Raw genomic sequence first — 21,323 nt, forward strand, 5'->3', positions numbered from 1 at the left:
CCATTCAAAACCCAGTATCATGTCACTTTCTTAAAATGGTTCTCTTATAAATAGCCAAAAATTTATTGTGGAAGTCTGAGTTTTATTTATTTGATAATCTCAGAAATTGAATGAAACAAGTCACACAATTCAAATATAGATGATCTTTCTGAGGAAATGGGCTGAATGCAATTTTATTTCAAATGTACGAAAGGTATAAAGAAATCTCTGTTAAATATTTTAGAGAAATAATTATGTTGTGAGTTTGTATCTCATTCAATCCTTTTGATAAATATGGATTTCATCCACTAGAGTTCCCAATAGTAAAAACTAAAGTAGAATGTGCTTAGTATTCCTAAAATAACAAAACCCTCGAAAAACCAAGTAATTAAGTGAATCTAAAGAAAAACATTACCAAACTACACATGACATGAATCATGATGTACCCCGAAACATTTAGTTAATTGGGAAACAGCAGCAGGCCCATACTCTAGGGGCTGTACATCGTGCTTGAGATTTTTTCTATATTCTTTACTGCTTTCTCCAAACATTTTTTGGAGTCTTAAAAAGGCCTTCAGAAATTAAGTCTACAAATGCTAAGCAGGCTCCACTGAGTATGTGGAAGCGAGTCCATAGAAAATGTCAGACACGGAGATCATCTGGATGGGTTGACTACCAGGTGGGGCTATCATCACATTCACAAACCAGACTCTAGGTCCCCAGTGCGCTGTGGTCTGATCTGGGGCTGCCCAGCAGTTGAGAGCCTGTGGATTCTTCCCACCGGGGCGGGAGCGGCGGTGTGTGTGTGGAAGGGGTTTGAAGGTGGGAGTGGGGGCGGGCATGTGGGAGTGGTTTGGAGGTGGGAGTGGGGGGTGGGCCTATGGGAGGGGCTTAGAGGTGGGACCGGGGTGGGAATGGGTGAGGGGATAGAGCTGAGGGAGGCGGTGGCGCTGGAAGTGGGGGTGCGAGCGGGGGCGGGGACAGGGAGGGGGTGGGGAGGGGGCGGGACGGAGGCGGGGCGGGGCCCTCTGTAGGGGCGTGCACACTCCACAGGGACACGCGCTCTGGGCCACAGCAACTCGCTCCAAGTTCCCTCCCTCGCGCTCCGCGAAGCCCGCCTGAGCCCTCCCACTCGGTGCAGACAGAACCATCGCGGCCGCCGCCAGCCGGGCCCTCCACGGCCTTGCGTCCCGAGCCCCCTTGGCTAACCGGGTCAGCTCTTTATCCGTGGCCCCGCGGAGGCGGCGCGAGGACTCGGCTGCCCCTGCGGCCCGCGCTCGGCCCTCCGGCGGCGCCGGCGGCCCGGACCCCCTTCCTGGCGGGCCCGACCTCCCTCCCTGCGGTCCCCAGGAGCTTGGCCCCCGGCTGGGGCCGCACCGCTCGGGGCCGGGGAGCGCGGCCGAGGTAAGGCTGGGCCGGGGGCCGGGGCGGGGGTCGGGCGGGTGGCCGCGCGGCGCTCCGACTGCGGACAATGCCCGAGCCGCGCGCGGCCGGAGCGGAACCGGGTCCGCCTCTGAGCCTCCGCGCCCGGCTTGGGTGTCCATCTAGGCCGGCCCGGGAGCCGCACTGGCCGGGACGGACCCCCAGACCGGCTGTGTGGGCCGCGAGAGGAGGCGCTCGGCTGCGCGTCTGGGATGGGCGGGGAGGCCGGGCAGGGGCGCTGCGGAGCCGGGCGGGCTTGCGGGGCGCGAGCGGCGGGCTCCGAAAGCGCGCCTGCCCCTTGCTGCTGGAGGAGTGGGTAGGCGAGTGACCCGGACTCCGCTCGACCCCTTCTCCTCGCGTGGTCTCCAACCTGGGGGCCTAAATCCCTGTGGGTATCACTATCTTCTAATCGCCGGCTGGGAATTCTTGCAAGAGATGCAGATTCAGAGGCTCTGAAAGTTTGTTTTTGGTTACCCCTTCCACCTCCACCCATGGTCTCGGTCCTCTTCACTTTCTTTGAAAGCACACAGATTTGAAATAGAATGAAATTATCCTTGGCTACCTCGTGCCCCCGTCACCCAGCGGAGCTCGTAACTTGGCAGCAAAGCGCGTGCAGGCTGTGGGAAGCCGCCGGTGCCTGCTGCCCAGCCTGGTGCCCTCTGATTGTTGTTGGGAGCGGGAGCTGCGTGGTGGAAATGGCAGTGACAGTTCGCCCTCCGCGCAGGCTGGTGGGGAGGGTAGCAGAGAGAACTTTGCTGTGTGCTTCAGTTACTCGGGGAAAGTGGAAAGAAAACACCTGGTGCCCGGCTTTTTAACCCTTTCAAGTTGTTATTTGGATTTACTGAGCCACAACAATGAACAGGCTTTCTTTGCTGCCTAAGATACAGGCAAACTCTGGGTTTTTCCTCACGGCCATATCCTGTGCAAAATCTGGCACACATCTGTGACAACACTGCATGGCTGGCATTGTGAGAACTACAAACTGGTTTGTTTTTAAGAAGGGGAATGGGATAGTAGAATACGCATTGTTGCAGTATAGATAATAGGACTTTTATTTTCCTCATTCCCCTGCTGGTGTTGAAGACCTTTATGTAGCATCTTCTCCCCAGTTTACACGTGGAGTCATTCCATGGAAAATACCTGTACTAACCTGTACTTATTTTGTGACATCACAACCCCTGGTCATTCAGATCATTAAGCATAATTATTTTAACATAAGGGTGAGGTAAATGATAAGCCAGACTTCTTTGTCCTTAACATCCCATTGATTTATCCTATGGTATTTATGGTGCTACTATAGATTTTAAAACAGTAAAGTCACTCATTGAACAGGGAGGTGCCCATGCTTTGTGAACCTGATAATCTGTTAAGTGCTTTGAGCAGCGCCTGGAACACAGTGCTAGGTAAGTGTCACCTAGTTTTATTTTTAATTTTTTTTTTTTTTATCAGTCCATATGTTTTTCTGTTTGGAAAACAGTTGTTTTGTTTTTCAGATTGGAGCACTTTTAAGTCATGGTCTATTTTAAGTCTGTGGTTTAATTTTAGATCCGAATTGAGGTTGGGTTGTTGTTTTGCTTATGACTGACAGTCTGTTCTGTGTATTATGCACAATATATAGCAGATCTGTAAGGGCAAGAACACAGTCCTGAGCCGTCATATCCAGGTACATTTCATAATAAGAAGACTTAATTATCCTTAAGGGCCTAAGTGTCTCAGGAGAAGCCTAGACATTAGGGGAAACATGGGCTCTGCACCCCATTCTGAACCCCCTCGTTCTCTGGGTTGACAATAATACTTCTGATTCCTACTTGAAATTCCATTGTGGTGGCACAACAGTGAGGTAACTTTCATTGGGGCAAAAGGTAATGATATATAAACATGCGCATTGTATTAAAAAAAATAATAAACATGCGCGTTGTATATCCATCAGCCAGATCCTATAATTCTTACTTGGGCTTTCAAATCTTTAGAGCAGCCTAATTAGCTACCATAAGAAAAATGAAAACTACTTACTTGCCATGTGTCTGTAACCAAATGATTGTGTTTGCTACCTAGATATCTTGCTAGATTGTCAGGGGTTTGCTTTCATTTTGAGGTCCCCCCCACTGCCTTTTAACTTTGAAATGGTATCTCTTTCACTCCTCAGCAGTTTACTTAGCTCATCAAAGGCATGGCTAACTCTTGGGGCCCTGCCGTACCAAAGCTGCTGTACGCACAGTCTGACAGTAGGTGGTGCTGTGCGTAATTCTGGCGGACAAGGCGCATTTGTGGTCAGGTAGAATTGGAAGAGTTAATTTAGTAATCCCATTGCTTGCCCTTGCCCCCAAAATATACTCTCACCATACAGATACCGTCTAAACAATCTTTTTAGGAATAAACTTTTTAAAAAGTCTCTCCTTTGTATTTCCACATAGAAATAGATTTTTCAATCTATTTACTTGGCCAGATTTTTCTTTCTGAAAACCTGAGTATTCCAGGTGTTATGACAAACATCGCTTTGTAAAAATCTAATTTAATCAACTGTACTCTTTCTCTTATTTGTCCATAATAGGTTAAGATTGATCCTTCTGAGCCTAAGGGATCTCCAACTAACCTAGACTTGTTTTCAGTACTTAACTTGTAAGAGAGAGAAACAAATGATAAGAAACCCAGTTGCATCATGACTTTAAGAAAACAGCTTCTCACTTATTCTAATTTTTGCCGTTTTTCTGGGTCCCAGTATGATGCAATGAGCATTGATATTCAGGATGAAGACTCTGAAGCTCTGCAAAGCCATGACTCATCCAAGAAAAAGATATTCATTCTATTTAGTACAGCACCAAGGGTAGGGAGTGAATAAGAAGTCTCAGAACAAGGGCTTTCTGGACTGTAATTCGAGTTATCTCTGTGGGCTGGCTCGGGGACTGGCCTCGTCCTGGGCAGTTGACAGTGGATTCTCTTTATTCCAACACAGGATAGTGGTTGTTATCTTCTTTCTTCGGGTGACATGAAGTGACTGGCTGAGTCACATAGCTACTAAGTAGCAAAGCTGCGATTTTTAACTGGGGGCCTGTGTGCCTCTGGAACCCATGGATCTTTCCACCACCCCATGTGGAATAGCCTCTGTTTTGCACATTCAGGAGGTGCTCATGACGTTCTTTTGGGGTTTGATACCAACATATCCCTTTTTCATAACTCAGTGACACGCTTTGAATTTCCTGGGTAGCGTTGGGAGTCCCAAACAGGAGAAATGAAGTTAATTTTAATATTCAGAGATAACCTCCTGATATTTCACAATACTTATTAAAGATTGCTTATTTTAGAAGGACTAAGGAGAAGACTGGCAGGTTTAACTTCTTTCAACTATGTAAAGGCCAGTGCAAGTGGGTTAGATTATGAAGCCGTGTTGGGTCTGTTTTTGGCTTTCTTGCGTAGGTGGTCTGGTGAGAGTCCTAGCCTCCCCTTTACCACCACTGACTTTCCTTCCCTTGGTTAAAGGAGCTTTATTCACTTCCATCACTTAACTACATCAGATAATTAAGTACATTACGATGATTAATGGAACACTGGATCAAACTCCTTTCAATGTATTCCTTTTTTTACTTTTACACTTTAGGCAGAGCTTAGTTTAAATTTTAATGGTCATTTTTGTATTGAAAGCATTCTAGAAGTACAAAAAAGTAGTATTGGAGAATTGTTCAGAAGAGAACACAAATTTTGCCCAAAATGTTTTACCAAAGAAGCTAAAGGTAGCATTGGTTCTGAAGTTTGAAAGGATAAGTTAACTGGATCATTCGCATGGAAGATTTTAGAGAAAGTAGTAAGAAATACGGTTTTTCATTGTTTGTGGATGTCATCACCCGTACAATTAACTATAGATAATGAAGGTATGGGCAAGGCTTCAAAATGTTTGCAGAATACATTTGCCTCCTGTTTTTAAGTCTGGGTTTATTTCTAGATTATCTCTTGTGATACAAAATTAATGACCTTAAATCATGCATATTCCTATTATGACACGTTAGGTTTCCTCCTTCCTGTGAAAAGGGACTGCATGTGATGTTTATGTTTTTAACATTTTGAGTCTCCTAAGGAGAGTCACATGAGAACACAGCATTCAAAGACATAAGACTGGGTTTGTTTTTGTTTTTTTTTTAAACTTTAGTAGTTAGTAGAAGAAACAATTTACTTCCTCTTTCCAGTATGTTTGGTGATAAAAATAGTGAACATGTGGATGATTAAACAATTTTAAACTGGAACTAGCGCAAAAGCTGGGATTTTAAAACTGTAAACACTTTAGAGGGAAGTTCAAAGGTGAATAGTAAGCAAAAGGAAACAATATGTCATTTGGCAGACAGGTTTCTAGAAGAATTATAAGAATTCTGTGGTATGTTTTATACATCAGAGCAAGATCAATGGATTTTGAAATTGTCCAGTTCCAGAGAAAGCTTTTAAAGATACAATTTAGAAGCATATGGGAAATTTTTGAGTGGTTATGTTGTAAGGCAAAGCATTTGCTCCTCAAAAGCCGCACTGGAAGTTTGTGTCTTTTCTTTTCTTTCTTTCTTTTTTCTTTTTTGTCTTTTTCAGGAGGAATCACAGATAGGCTTCAAAATAATCATTGCCAGCATTTTTTTTTTTTTTGTCTCATTGGCTGGAACTTAATGAAAAGAAAGTAACCATTAGAAAGAATGTAGTTTAGTAATTTCTTCTATTATGGTTATTACGTTAAATGGATATTTATAGAGGATTCACTGTGTGCCTAGGTACTGGGGATAAGCAGTGCCCAAGAAGGTTCTTGCTCCTTTGAAGCTTTATGGTATCAAATGGAGGAAAAAGGTAATAAACAGATAAATGAAAAGCTAGTTTTTTTTAAGACTTATTTATTTGTTTTAAAGAGAGAGAGCGCTCATGTGTGCATGTGGGTACACTCGAGTTGGGGGGCAAGGGAGAAGGAGGGAGAGAATCCTCAAGCAGACTCCCTGCTGAGCTCAGAGCCTGACACTGACACGGGGCCAGTCCCACGATCCGGAGATCATGACCTGAGCTGAAATCAAGAGACAGATACTTAACCAACTGAGCCACCCACGTGCCCCATGAAAATCTAGTTTCAAGCAGCAGTAAGTGCAGTCAGGAATGAGGGTGGTGTTCCCAGATGGGCGGGGTGGCCTGGGAGGGCTCCGTGGAGGATGTTTGAGCTGAGACTTAAGTGGAAAAAAAAAAAAAAAAAAAAAAAAGAGGCAATCTCTGCAAGGTCTCTGGGCAGAGAGGGCAGCTTATGCAAAGGTCCTGAGGCAGGCAGAACCTGCCTTTGTGAAGACCAGGAGACAACATGAGAGTGACCAGGTCAGCAAGGCCTTGTAGGCCATGGGGGCGGGGGGAAGGAGGAATTTCTGTTCATTCTAAAGTAGTGGGAACTGCTAGAGGGTGTGACACAAGGAGGGCCAGGCTCTAGGGTGCAGGTTTGGCAGCTCACACGGCCTGCCCTGTGGAGGATGGAGTGCCAGAAAAGAGGGGAAATGGGGAGACAAAAAGCTGTCATGGTGACCAGCCAGTTGGACTTAAAGGAAAGAAAGGAAATGGGGGGAACCTGATGTTTGCACAATTTTGAATTTCTCTTAACCTAACCCCCTAGTGATCTTAAGATGCATGATTATCGTACGTAACACCAAGAAAGAAAACACACTGCCAGTTAAGCTTCGACATACCGCTCATTGTGATATGAATCCTGATTTCAGGTATTAAAATGGGAAAATAGATGTGTCTTAGAATCGGTGAAATACGGTATATTCTGGAGTTCAAGCTGGAAGGGCTTGCCGATTTGTATTTTATTTCTATTTGTGTATCAGTGATCCAAGTTGGATCCTGTTATTTGGAAGGACCTGGGGGTCATATGTAGTGAAATCCCCTCCCTCAGGATTGGAAGCTGGTGTAGACAATTGCATCCGGTGTCAGTAGTCTTTCTGATACTTCCAATATGTGTAGAGAAGGCATTCACAGATTCTTTTGTCCCCACATGCACTACAGACTGCTGGTGTCAGAGATCAAGGAAACTGGGACGGCCCAGATTTGTCAGATTCAAGGGGAGTCACGGACACTGTGTACACATTCAGAATGGGTGGCAGAGCCCTGGGGAATTACTAGCTTTATTTCTGTGACACCAGGAGCAGGGCGAAGTGAGGCCAGGGTGAGGGCTCGGTCAGGGCCATGAGGATTCCAGGCCAAACACTTAGTTGTAGGACAGCCCATTACCTAGAGACTGAGAGAAAGTTTTCTAGGTGAGTCTGTCTGGGGGCAAAGATTGGCTCTGTGTGAACGTGAGGGCGTTACCGGAGGCTTCTGGAACCTCAGCTTCCTGATCTGTAAAACGGGGATAACCTACTTCGTGTCATATTGCTGGGAGGGTTCAGTAAGGTGGTGCTTGCAAAATGCAGAGCACTCCACCGAGGCTAGTTGTGCTTACGTCTGTGTCTCGGATTTCAAGGGCCGTTCCATCTGTCTTGTATGTCCTCACCATACAGGTCACAAGGTGAAAGTCACTTTTTCAGAGACTCACCCTGACCCCGGGAGCTAAGCTAGCCCCTTCTCCAGCCACCCTCTTTCCTGTCATCCTGCTTTATTTTCTTCACAGGCGCCGCGTCTATCTAGAACCGTGTAATTTTTACATGGTGAAAGTACCTTCTCCAGGTTGAAAGGGATGCTGTCATGGCGGCTGCCGAATCCACAGTGCCTAGAACCGTGCCAGGCCCCTTGCAGGGCCTCCTGAGTACTTACCTGCTGGGGTCCGAGGGTGACCTGCTGGTTATGAGGCCTTTGCCTCCCTGCAAGCTTGAAGGCACAGCAGAAAGGCCAGAAGGCAAGCAGAACTCTGCTCTCACCTTTGCATTTGAGATGACTGGCTTTCCAGTGAGGTGGCTATCCCTGAGGTCCAGCGGGCAGGTTTCAAGCAGTCCTTGGTTGAGTGTTTTGGGGACAGAGAGTCAGAGGAGAGCGAGAGTTAATATTCAGAAACAAGGATTTCTTGGGGTAGGGCATGCTTGTTGGTTCGCCCTGGTCTTTCCGAGAGCATCCTCAAACCAAATGTCACCCAAGGCCTCCCTGGTATGTGAGATGCCAGCTCTCAGGCACCTAGTCCTTCTATCAAAACCACAAGAGGAAACAAGGTAGAGAAATGTACCCACTATAAAAAGCAACCAATGCTTGTCAGATTGCCCTGGCCGTTCCAGAAGCCGGCCCTGAAATTGGGGCCGTAGCCAGCCGCCTGATAGACCTGCGCGGTCAGCAGTCTGGACTGCGGGCTCTCGCCCCTGCGTCTGAGCCAGATCTTGTTACTTACGATGCCACATCTCATTATAATGACTCTGGTCAGGGCATTTGGATGCTCTTTGTATTTCACAAAAGGAAATCATACCCATTTTAGAAATAAGAATATTTATGTATTCTTTTCCAGGCTTTTAAAGCTTTCACGGTGCTCGCTTGTTGACTGCGGTCTTTGGGTGAAGTTTAGCGAATAAAATCTAAGGACCTCTTCTCTCTTCTTTTTTTAATTTCTTTCTTTCTTTTTCTTTCTTTCTTTCTTTCTTCTTCTTTTTTTTTTTTTTTTTTGGTAAGGACTTATTTTCAAATCCTTGTGCAGACACACTCCACAATCATAGGTGTATGCTTGTATTTATTCACCTACACGTGCAACCTATTTGTCATCTTTCTTTCCCTGGCTACCATAGGGCTATCACTTCACAGTTGGTCAGAAACAGAAACAGAACTCAGAAGTGTTGAGAAATACCAGTGAATCCTGACAGCACTTCCGTGTCTTGACTCCGTTGTTAGAACAAGGTGAAATGGAAGGCTCATTGTACTCCTGACTATGCGTTGGGGATTTAAAAAATCCTTTTAATCTATCCCTGGCCTGTGCTCATTCAAATGATCGTTAATTGGAATGTTGTGATTTTTAAGAATCAGATGTTGTTCTTCCCAAGACATTTTGTTCTTGTTTAGTGACCATGAGAGAAGATGAGGACTCTTTGTGTTGGTTCTGAATGTGACTGGTCATGGATGTTCTTCGTAGCTTCTGCAGGCTTTGTTCTAACCTGCAGTACAAATCGGGTGTGTAACCACATATAAACCTTTTTATAATGTTTTGGTCAAAGTGGCCACCATCTTTGAGGGGATAGACTGGCTCAGTTATTTCATTTAATGAAGATTTTCTTTTTTCTAGTTCCTATTAGGGAATTTATATTTATAGTTCTTGTAGGGGGAGGGGATTCCAATCATATAAATCTACATACTGTGGAAAGTTGAAATAAGGTTCTATCTGTATTGTTTGGAAATTGGTTTTAAGTGAATTTTCCACAGAAGTGATGGGAGTCCCACGCATATCATGTAGTTATGCACATGCGAGTGTGTGTGTGTGTGTGTGTGTGTGTGTGTGTAGAGGTCCAGTTTTCAATACCAACTTTTGCGGTGGCCACATTTCCCAGTTAGAAGTGGCTCTGCCTTCTCCCCAGTGTCACACATTCCAACTCATATGGCCTATTTTGCTTATCTGATTTCTCCTCCAGGTATTTTTTTTCCTCTCAGAATTCACCAGCACAGGCCCGAACTGCTTTAGTTGTTAATCCCCATTGCTATTTCCACATGCCTTTTCTAGAGTAATTTCAGTGTGAGGCATTCAGCTGTTGAAAAGCTCTGTCTGCCCTTCGGACCTTTCCCAAAAGGTGTTTAGATACTGTGAGTTAATGATAAAGAGACTGTATCGCCAAGACCTTTTAATTCCGGATACTAAGACATAATCAAACATTTTGTGTCTGAAATACTTAAATATCCTCATTTTAATTTGGATTTTTTTATTTGACCAGGTAGTATTTATTAGTCACAGATATCTCATGTTAGGGTTCTCCAGAGAAACAGAACCAATAGATTTCTGTTTCTGTCTCTATCTCCATGTCTTTTTAAAGGAGATTTGTTATAAGGAAGAAGTGGCTCATGAGGTTATGGAGGCTGGGAAGTTCCAGATCTGTCATCTGCAGGCTGGAGACCTAGGGTAGCCCATGGTGTAAGTTCCAGAGTGAGGGGAGGGGAAGACGGGTGTCTCAGCTCACGGAATCAGGCAGAGATCAGATCGTCCCTTCTACCTTTTTGTTGTATTCAGCCTTCGACAAACTAGATGAGGCCCACCCGCATTGTGGGGGAGGGCGATCTGCTTTACTCAGTCTATCCATTCAAGTGTCCGTCTCATCCAGAAACATCCCTGCAGACACACACTTGTTTAACCAAGTATCTGGGCACCTTGTGTCCCATTCAAGTTGATGCGTAGACTTCTCTAGTCCTAATGCCATGTCACTGCTATAGTAGGAGAATGGGAGTGATCTCTGAACTTGTCCATCTGAAGTGTCTTGTTGCCCCTGTTGAAACTGTCAGTGTGCCTTGTGAATGGGGTCCCGTGCATCTGGGTGTGCAGGGTGGAGGGTGCAGTATCAATGAAGCAAAGATTCATCTCTTCATTTTCGGAGAAAAATAAAGATGTGTCACTTTTTCTTTTTTTCTGTCACTTTTCAGACCCTCATCCCCTCTTGGAACAGAAAGTTATATAAAAGGAATATGATGTCAGCAGGTATTTTTTTCCTTTGCATTTTGATAAGTGAAGAAACAAAACTCCTATAAGAAGCTTCCTTCTACCAATAAGAGGATAAATTCCTCAAACCTAAAATAGCAAACAGACTGGCAAGCAAGACAACTTTTGTCTGTGCTCATAGATTTTTAATCGATTTGTTGATGCTTTGTGGTCTAATGAAGTGACATTGTAGGAATCACGAAAAGCATTTGCAAAGGGATGAATTCTAACCCCTGCAGCTGAGCTAACACTGACATCGGGAATGCGCCCCATGAAGGGGAGAGGCCTTCAGATTGATGGGTCTTGCCAGCTGATGTGCAGCATCTTGATATTGAAGTCAGGACCTTGGTCCCCTTTGACATCCTTTCTGTATTTCCCTCTCTCTCAGTCCCGGCCCATCTTCTCCTTTCTGACTGATAACCCCACCCTGAACCTTCTTCCCTTTCTTGCCTCCACTGTATTGTCTCCAAAATTAGCTGAGGTATTGGTCTGTCACACTGCTTGCCTGCTCCAAGCCTGGACCACATGCTCAAAACAAAGTCTTATTAACATGCCATTCCAGTTCTTCCCAGTGTGGTTTCCGTGTCCTTCTGGCCCCTTCCCTTGGGCGTCTCCCTGCGTTGCACCTGCTGTTCATTCTGTCCGGAGTGCCCGTTCACCTCCGCTCTGCTTCATGGAATCCTGGTCACCCTAAAACGCATCTGTCATGCCTCCTCCCTAATTGTTTTCCTGGACCGTATATGGTCTGAATAAAAATTAGAGCAGGAGAGGGGGCGCCCCAGTGGCTCAGTCAGTTGAGCATCTGACTCTTGATTTCGGCTCGGGTCTTGATCTCGGGGTCGTGGGATCAAGCCCCGTGCTCAGCATGGAGGCTGCTTGTCCCTCTCCCTCTGCTCCTCCCTGTGTGTGCTCTCTGTCTCTCCCTCTCTCTCTTTCTCTCAAATAAATAAATAAATGAAATCTTAAAAAAAAAAAAAAAGAGCAGAAGACACAATCATGTCTTTTATGATGTTTAAATAACTTGAATGCGAGGGCGTAAAAGTATATCTCTGCCTTAGGCCTACTGTACGACTTGACAGAGGGCATAAATCATATTCAAACCAGCAGCTTCTTGTGAATATCTGCCTCAGTCTTAAAGCCACTCTGCTACATGAGAAATTTGCATCTCAAGATTGAGGTGAATGATCTCTCAGATGCTGAAGGAGTTTGCAGCTGGGATCAAGGCGCCACTATTGATAATATCCTAAGAGATTGTGGAGAAGCTGAGAGGTGCCAGAATCAAGTCAGATGCCCTGGTTTTTCAGAAAGTGACAAGATCTTAGACCTGCCCTGTCCAGTATGGGGGCCTCTGGCCACACGTGGCTACTGAGCCCTGCCTGTGTGGCAAGCATGAATTGAGATATCCTGTCGGTGTAAACTACCAGCCTTTGCAGATTTAGCTTGAAAACAGAATGTAATGTAACTCATTAATATTTTGGGGATATTTTGGATTGATTGGTTTGGATAAAATATATTGTCAAAAATGATGTCATCTTTTTCTTTTTAATTTTTAATATACCTACAAGAGGATTGGAAATCACGTATGGTTCACGTATGGTGGCTTGCGTTATGTTTCCATGGGAGGATGCTGTTCTAGACTCTACAATTCAATTATTTTACTCCTTATCCTTGGCAGCATTCTAAAACATAGTGTTAAGCAGATGGTTGTGTACTTGTAGAAAAGGAAGTAGTAATAACTAAAAGCAAGAATAGTTTCACTAAGAACAAATCATGCCAAGCTAACCTCGTTTTTTTTTTTCATCAGGTTACTAGCCTAGAAGATCAGAATGCCTCTGTAGATTTCTGTTTGGATTTCTGTAAAACATTTGGAACATCTCCTCCGATAAGCTCAAGAACAACTGAGAGTACACAGAGTTGTGGTCCATTGTGTGGCTGTGTCTGTAGCTCGTTGAACTCGGTTCTTAGAATATCTTGTATTGCTTGTTGTGTCAGGAACAGGCTAGGGATGCTGTCGGGATTCCCATAGAGCTTGTTCCATTTTAGTCACATGAGGGAACATCAATTAAGGTCATTTGTGAAGAGGTCAAGTTTGACCAGGTTTCGGGGGTCCATAAGAAGGTATACCACATCAACCGTGTTCTGCCGAGTGGTCTAGAGTTCATTCATTGCGTACGTTTATTTAGTTTGTATTTGCTCAGGCACTACGTTGGGTGCTGAGAATGAAGAGTAATAATATATTGTCCCTAACTCCAAAATTTCATCTAGTGGGAATAGCCTCCAATGAAACCACAGACTGTGTGGTAGCACATTGGTGCGTGGGCTGACCAGCAATGCAGAGAATATCAGCCCAGCTCTGCTGCCACAAAGAATGGCTTAGTATTAATTGGTCTGAAACTAAAATCATTATCTTTAATGGTTCATATCTAACAACTTAATACATAGCAAATTAATTTATGAGAGGGTTTTTTCCTAATTGGTTTTATTCATATTTTTCCAGCTTTATTGACATATAATTGACAAATAAAAATCATTTATGTTTAAGATATACAGTGGGATGTCTCGGTTTATATATGCATTGTGAAATAGTGACCCCAGTTAAACTAATTAACACATCCACTGCCTCACAAAGTTACCGTGTGTGCGTGTGTATGGTGAGAACATTGAAGATCTATGCTTTTAGCAAGTTTTTTTTAAAGATTTTATTTGTTTATTTGAGAGAGAAAGAATGAGACAGAAAGAGAACATGAGAGGGGGGAAGGTCAGAGGGAGAAGCAGACTCCCCGCTGAGCAGGGAGCCATGCGGGACTCGATCCCAGACTCCAGGATCATGACCCGAGCCAAAGGCAATCGCTTGCCCAACTGAGCCACTCAGGCGCCCCCATACTCTTAGCAAATTTTAATAGGGTATTATTAACTGTAGTTATCATGTTGTACATGAGGTCTCCAGACCTTATTCATCTTATAACTGAAAGTTTGCTCTCTCGTCTTTTTTTTAAAGTTCTCTCTCTTTTAAGTTTGTTATCTTTGACCAACATCTCCCCTTTTCTCCTATCCCATACTTCCTGGCAACCACCATTCTACTCTCTGCTTCTGTGAGTTTGACTTATTTAGATTCTACAGGTAAGTAGGTGAGATTTTTTTTCTGTGGCTATGGTAGAAAGCTTGGTAATACCTACTTTGAAACATTTCCAGAACAAAATCACTTTGACAGTATACTTTTGGGGACTTACTTGACCCATGTACTGGAGTGGGTCCTTCAAACTGTTATTTCTCAAAGAACATTCTGGCTTTGCCCACTAGGTACCTATACGGCTGCATCCATACAGAAGTGGGTAATTCTGCATTCTGGTCAGGCTTTTGAAACTTCTGTTGGGAATTATGAATCTCCTGAGCTCTTAACAATCTAAGAGGCTTATTTATTGTAGATAATTCTTTCAAGATTCTACATAGCCCATCCACTGCTTTGATTTTGTCAACTTTGATCTTCCAAAGAGGTGGCTCTAGGTGGTAACATTTAGGTGGGAAGGGGTTATCTTAGACCCTTCTAGAATCGTCTTCCTGACTGAGTAGCCCTCTCAGCTGCTCTCCACTTTGAAGGAGATTCCAGAGGCAGCCACGCAACATCTCCTTCTGTATTTTGGTGGAGATGTCAGTAAGTACCTCTTGCATTGTTACCACCCAGTGTGCTTTACGCACTTAAAAATGTGTCAGAAACATGCAAGGCAAATAATTTGATTATAAATAATAAACTTGAAGCAAAATCAAAGCTCAACTGTAGCAACTTAGTAGGAAATTATAATTAGTTTCTTCTCTACCTTGAACTGTTTCTGTGTTTAATTTTCTCTAGGTCTGCTTTCCTCTGATTTTATTTTATTTTTTTTTCTTCAAGGTATCTCACATCTTTTTGTGAAAGAAGCAGGGTTTAAAGTAAAACTAGAGGCTTTCTTAATGTAATTTTTGGTCTGTAGGTTGGTTGTATAAACTCTTTATATTTGGAAGGTATGAGTTTTATATTTGACCTTGTTGAAACTTTCATACTAAATATTTAAATCAGTGGCGGTCAGCTTTTTAATTATTTACTTTTTGTAGATGAGAAAAATATTTAGAGGTCACTTTTTTTTTCCATCCCAAATCACAAGTTCTGTTGAGTCCTCTGGCAGAAAAATTCTTATAGCTTAATGACCTCTTGTGTAGAAAATCTCAAAGGGAGATCTGGTGATGTTTCTGGGCCACAAACAGTGCGTTCTCTGGGAGGACTTGGTGGTGGCCGTGTGAGGCAGGCATACCTTTCGGTTCCCGTGCCTGAGGGGGGCTGCTGGAGGTCACCCGAGGTTACCCCATTTCTTTCTCAGAACAACACTACAGTGTTGATATTACCGTGGTCCCACCTTACTGACAGGGACATGGGTGCCAGGAGGTGACATGGAATCTTCAGGTCTCTGGGGAGGGGAAGAGCTGGTGTAGCCCATGGACTCAGTGAGCCAGAGGGGCATGCAACCTCAGCTGTGGGCAGAAAGAGGCGGTCCCACTGCCCTCCCCACCCCGGTCATCCCTGGTGGTGCGTCTCATTTCCCTGAAGTGGTGGGGTGGAGTGAACATTCCCACATTTGTCTTCTCTGGCTGGTGCCTCCCTCCCTGGAGCTGCTCCCAGAGAGTTCCTGCATTTCACTGTCCCCTGGATGTCCCTTCTGCCAACCCTACTTTCCAAACCCCAGCCCTGAGAGGGATCATTGATGACCCTCTGATGGGTTTTCCTAGAGCATCTCCCCATCCTAAGAGGCTGTTTTGGAATTAGATAGTGTGCTTTCTCTGGAACTGAGAGACTATCTGGGCTTTACTTAACAAAGATTTCTCTCATACTGCAAATGAAGGCAAATACCTGATGTTCCAGAATCTTTACCTGCATATATCAAAGACGGAATATAACAGCCAGTGCAAGAGTATGAGGGGCGAGGGTTTGGGATATGCCTAGTGGCTGTCCTCAGTCACACACTAGGGGCTCATGTGGAGGTGGACTACTATCCTGTCCAAGACAGCTGCCCCAGCATGGCATATGTCTGGGCTCAGTAAATACTACTTGACAATATTGGAAAGGTCTTTGTGGGGTGGAGGGACTAGTGAATTGTATGCTTTGCAGATTACCCAACCAAGACCCATGAGGGAAAGTGATATGAAGGCAGGTTTCAACTTAATGAAGGTCAGAGGTGACCCAGACCAGATTGGGCTGCCGTATAAAATGGACCCTCTATTGTTGGGACAGGGAAGGGGTTGTCCAGAGGGGGCTGGACAGTTGGCTTTCAGTCCCCTGTGCTGAGACTGAGATTGTTTTTATCCTGACACATACCAGCTTCACCACAACTCACATGGTTGTCGCCATTTCTAGAGGGATCTTTTTGACTTCTCATTTTGGGTTCATTTCATCATGCCTTAGAAGCTGAGTCGGCTCCACGGTAGACTTAACAGATCAGGGTACTCTCTCCGGGGCACAGTGTTGGAAAATAAGGTCATGTCTCTCTTTAACACCGAAATAAACTGATAAATGCTCGTAAGCAGAGTAGGAGAGGAGCGAGGTGGCTGGCCTTCAGTTTTGGGGCATTTGTTACTGTGCTGGAAATGAGAATGGGACACGTGCCTCCCAGGAAGGGGGATTTTCTGTGCATCCAGATCCTGGCCTCCACATGTGCAGAGAGTTATGCTTTTGCCTTCCATTCTCTCTGGCTTGGCAAACGCCCAAGCAAAACGGGAACTCTCGGGGCTGACTTGGAGAAACAGATACAGGTCTTCCTCGAATGGCCCTTCAAGATTGCTTACTCCAGTGGCCCACACCGTCAACCGGATAAGAACATCTGGGATTCTGCAGTGCCCCGGGGGCCCTTCCCCGAGTAGGAATTTGGGGGCACTGGAGGTTACCTGTGACAGTGCTGCACAGGTGGCTTTGGGAGCCCCTGAGCTGGGTCAGTGGTTCACAACTCCAGCATAGTAAAGTCACCACCTGGAGGGTTAAACGCAAATTGCCAATCTGTTCCCAGAGTTTCTGATTATGAGTCCAGGAGGACCTGAGAATTTGCATTTCTAACAGGTTACCTTTGATGTGGAACTGCTGATCTGGGTGAAGTCCTCATTTTAGGGATGCCTGGTGCTACAATGAGAGCCCCCAGGCACAGTAAACTTGGCAGGAGCCTGGGCAGGAGGGAAGGAGAGGGAGGGTATTTGAAGGTGGATGCCTTGTAGGAAAATGCTGGGGAGGGCAGAAAGGGTTACAGACATTCTCCCAGGGAAGATCTGCCTTGTGTCATAGGCTTTAACTTCTCATCAAGAATCTGAAACAAGGGCGCCTGGGTGGCTCAGATGGTTAAGCGTCTGCCTTCGGCTCAGGTCATGATCCCAGGGTCCTGGGATCGAGTCCCGCATCGGGCTCCCTGCTCGGTGGGGAGCCTGCTTCTCCCTCTGCCTCTCTCTCTCTCTGTCTCTTATGAATAAATAAAAATGAAATCTTAAAAAAAAAAAGAATCCGAAACAAAGTCCATAATTTTTAATAGAACACTTCTGCTTAATAAGCCACGTGTATATATGTTTTTCCCTAACCATTTTGCATTTGTCTTTATAGTCTGTGTGGACATTCATGTTTAAAGTATCAGTTGAGTTATGATTTGCTTTTTGGGGTACCATTTATTAAACATTTGTAGACATTTGGAAGCAAGACTATGATGAAACTTTTATTTTAAAATAAAATTTTAATGGAAATCTGTTTTTGGAGCATGTTCAGCTTTCATAAAATATTTTAAATGTAGTCATTCTAAGATGTTTTTGTTCACATCACAACTTTGGGCCATGAAAATGTACTTACTTCCTTAGGTTTAAAAAATGTTTTTATGAAATGATATCCTTTTTTTCTTGGGAGTTTTTGGGTTTTTAGCTAATGAGTTTGATGCTCTTTGAGACAGCTGGGCTCTTTTTTTTGTTTTGGAGTACATAAAATTTATACTTTTGGAACAATTTTTCTTATTTCGACAAAAATTAATGTAGATATTATTAAAAAGTAAATTTGGAGGAATAAATATAGCAAAGGTGATTTCTAAATTTAGTCTTAGGTCCTTAAGTAAAAATGCCTTCGGTGAACTGAAACATGGTTTTAAAAAGTTACAAGGGTTTAAAGTAACATCTAATGAAATGTGTATTCTATAATTAAAATAAGCCCTATTTGGAAACAAACTTAACTCAAAGAATATTGAGCTATTTCTTACTATATCGTTCAACTCATTCTATTTTTACGGTTTAATTATATAGTTGACCCATTTAATCTGAATACCTCACAAAGCAGAATCTAGGGTATCTTTTAAGCAATTTTAGAATCTGAGAAATCTGATGTCTCTTTGGTGAGGGTGGCCAGAGGGAACTAGAGCATGTGTTCTCTATGGCTCTTTGATGATTTTTTTTTAATCTATGGAATAGACACTTTTAGATAAATTATACTGAGCAAAAAGGAAGCTAGGAGTTGAAGTAAAATCTGTATTATCTCTTGTTACATAAGAAGCGACCCCAAAACTTAATGGCTCAAAAAATGTGAAGTGTCCCATCCTGACGTCCCTGTGGGAATTCGGGGTGTCTCTGGAGGCTGCAGTCAGGGTGTTGCTGGGGCTGTGGTCACCTGGAGGCTGGACGGGGCCTGGAGCAGCTGCTTCCGAGGGGGCTCAGCTAGGTGGCTGGTGAGTTGAGGCTGGCTCTTGGTTGGGGGTGGAGCTCAGTTCCTTCCCACCTGGGGCCTTTCCGACTGTTGTTCGAACTGTTTCGGTTATAGGTCCAATGTTTGGCCAGGGAAGCACCAGAGAATGATTTTTTACAATGCCCAAGACTGGCTCCCTACCCAACTCCACATATTCCCCAAATTTTTTCTGAGGTGCGGCTTTGCACGGAAGTTCTCCAGGCAAACACCTGCAATGTTCTTTGCCTCAAGGAGCCCAGAAGAGATGGTGGGGTGATCAGAATGTGCTAGCCTAAAAGGGAGGGGAGGGAATAATAGGCCAGGGAAGTTTTCCTGAAGAAGGTGAGATCCGAGCTGAGTCACATCTATCTACCTAAGGAAAGGTAGGTGTTAGCCAGGTGAACGGATGGGCTGGGGTTGGGGTGGGGGGCTGGGGGAGAAATTAAAGAGGGAGATTCCAGCCCGATGGGACAGACCCAGTCAAGAGACTGAGGCATTACAAACAATGAATCATGGAACACTACATCAAAAACTAATGATGTAATGTATGGTGATTAACATAACATAATAAAATAAAATTAAAAAAATAAAAAATACATAAAGGAGGAAAATAAATTAACGTAGATTTAGTTATTATTCCTGGGCATATGACCACAGAGTTATAATTAAACATTCTTGTAAACAAGTCTTTTAAAATTACTTTAAAAATAATTGATTAAAATAAAATAAAGAATTTTACATTAAAAAAAAAAAAGACTGAGGCATGATACAGCTCGGCTGGTCTGGGATGCTCCGAGCAATTTCGTTTTGCAGCGTTAAGGTGACATATTTGAGTGCGGGAGATTCCAGGAATAGAGAAACCTAGTGTGGCAGGTTGTGGCATTTGGACTTCAGCCTGTAAGTCTGTGCTTCTGAACCATGCAGCTCGAACACATGGTCACCTTGCCCGCCAGGCATATTTTCTCTTTCATTCTTTGAACAAAGAATTTGAGCACCTATTAGGTTTGAGGCATTATACTGCTTCCCTTACTCCTGAAAGGTGGAGATGTCTCCATTTTGTAGATGAGAGACTAGTTGAGGGGGATTCATTCATTGACTTGCTAAGGTCATGTGGCTAGTGATGTGGGGCTGAGCGTCTATTTGCACCTGTGTGAAAACCTGAAGGTTTTTTGTAAGAATGACCAGAGACACATAGTTAAAATAAAGATTTCAGGGCCTCACCTTAGACTTGTTTATTTCTAGGAGAGGAGCCCCAGGTGATGCCTGCTGTTGGTGCAGTCCGGAACCTAGCTTTTTGCTTTAGGCTTGAACTTCGTACAGTGTGGGTTGGGAAATTGGAGGAGAGGGGATGCAGTCTCTTTTTTGTATAGGTTTGAGGGGCATGAAGACCAAGAGATGCTATCTCTCTAAGTGAAATTCTAGCAGACATTACAGCAATATTTTCTGCTTGGAAATTTCCAAAGTCTCTAAAAAATAAATTGTGAAGGAAGATACCCATCTGCTTCAGTATCTTGGGAAGCAGCACACCATTTGATTTTTGATAATTGATTTTATTGATATTTGGTATTTGGTTTGATTTACTATTTCCCTGGAATTAGTAGCTGAAAGGTGCTAATGTGGTATTTAATACTTGTACTGGAACCAAAAGCTGAGAAATATGTGAATATAAGAGCCTACACCAGTATTTATGTCCTGCGGTTTCCTAGGACTTAAAGAAAACCAAAAAGAGTGGAATTCCTAAAAATCATTCAAAAAGGGCACTTTGGTGTTCAGGATTCCTCTGTATTTTACAATGTACTGTTCTAAGCAGTTCACATGTTTTGGATCATTTTATTCTCAAACCCAAAAAAGCTTAGGCTTCTGTTTCCATTTCACAGGGCTATAGAATAGGAAGTTTATTTAGAAAAGAACATATAGGGGCGCCTGGGTGGCTCAGTCGGTTAAGCGTCTGCTTTTGGCTCAGGTCATGATCTCGGGGTCCTGAGATCGAGGCCCGCGTTGCCTTCCTTGCTTAGCGGGGAGTCTGCTTCTTCCTCTCCCTCTGCCCCCCCCCGACCTCCTGCTCTCTCTCTCTAAAAAAAAAAAAATCCTTAAAAAAAAAAAAAAAAAGAAAGAAAAGGACATATACACTAGTTAATTATTATGTTTTTAAATGCTCAAATAAATGTATTAAAATGTTATATATCCTTATCAATTTTTTTTGTCTACTTGTTCTCCCAGTTATTGAGCACAGGTTGCTAAAAATCTTCAACTGTGATTGTGGATTTGTCTCTTTCTCTCTTTAGTTCTGTAAATTTTTGCTTCATTTAGTTTGAGGTTCTATAATTAGGTGCATACACAATTAGAACTCTTAATGTCTTTGTGCTGAATTGACCCTTTGATCATTATATAATACCCCTTCTTATCTCTAGTGATACTCCTTGTCTTGAAGTCTACTTTATCTGATAGTAATGTAGCCACACCCGTTTTTTATGATTGGTATCTACGTACACACACATACACACTATGGTATATATATACATGTATTATATATATGTATCTGTATAATATATACATACATGTATTACATATATATAGTATATACATATACATGCATACATATATACATATGTACATGCATATATATTTACATAC

General features: G+C 43.6%; 1 protein-coding gene across 1 annotated transcript in view; it reads left to right on the top strand.

Annotated features, from left to right (window-relative positions):
* The first annotated feature begins 1,120 nt into the window (after positions 1-1,120).
* FAM110B (family with sequence similarity 110 member B) overlaps positions 1,121-21,323 on the top strand; it is a 149,224-nt gene continuing 129,021 nt past the window's right edge. The window contains exon 1 of the mRNA XM_032422005.1: positions 1,121-1,383. The gene's annotated coding sequence lies outside the window, so the exon portion shown is untranslated. The remainder of the gene's footprint in view (positions 1,384-21,323) is intronic.

Source organism: Phoca vitulina, unplaced genomic scaffold (genome assembly GCF_004348235.1).
Source record: "Phoca vitulina isolate PV1807 unplaced genomic scaffold, GSC_HSeal_1.0 scaffold25, whole genome shotgun sequence".
Taxonomy (NCBI): Eukaryota; Metazoa; Chordata; class Mammalia; order Carnivora; family Phocidae; genus Phoca; species Phoca vitulina.